The sequence below is a fragment of the Octodon degus genome, unplaced genomic scaffold (assembly GCF_000260255.1).
Source record: "Octodon degus isolate 3935 unplaced genomic scaffold, OctDeg1.0 scaffold00282, whole genome shotgun sequence".
NCBI lineage: Eukaryota > Metazoa > Chordata > Mammalia > Rodentia > Octodontidae > Octodon > Octodon degus.
In genome coordinates, this window is record NW_004524858.1 from 168,357 (window position 1) to 168,882 (window position 526).

The 526-nt window shown below is 45.8% G+C and overlaps 1 protein-coding gene across 1 annotated transcript in view; it reads left to right on the plus strand.

Annotated features, from left to right (window-relative positions):
- The window catches only part of LOC101588350 (vomeronasal type-2 receptor 116-like), a gene marked incomplete at its 5' end in the record, with an annotated part of 52,739 nt that overhangs the window by 42,502 nt on the left and 9,711 nt on the right, over positions 1-526 (plus strand). The window lies entirely within an intron of this gene.

Genomic DNA, 526 nt, shown 5'->3' on the forward strand with positions numbered 1-526 from the left:
TCAAAAGATACCATACCTAGAGTCTCATATAAAATTTATAAAAGCAAGCTGACTTTTCTGGCACTAGGTAAAAGGCCTTCAGCTTAGCCCCTGGGGCACAATTGGTTCTGCCCCCAGAGTGACTCAGCATAAAGAGACCATATAAAGAGGCAGAGGAAGTAGTCAATCTTCCACTTCGTCGGAGGAACTTCAGTCTTCACATTCGGCTTGGACTTCATCACCTGGTTTGCAGCACAGACTCTTCAGCCTCCGGCTTGGATCCTTCACCTTCCATTGCAGACTTTTCAGCATCAGTCACAGACTCTTCATGAGTAGAGACCAAGCACAGCAGTGAGCTTCAGACCTTGGGACTGAATTCCTCAGTCTGGGATGTGCAGACACCCTCTGCACACTCCCTCATCCGACTCTGCGGCTGACTATCGTAAGCAATCTTGTAATTCCTTATACACTGTATATCTTGTGTTAATATCTGTTCCTTATATCTGTTCCTCTAAGTAAAACCCTGACCAATACACCAGTAGAGCTG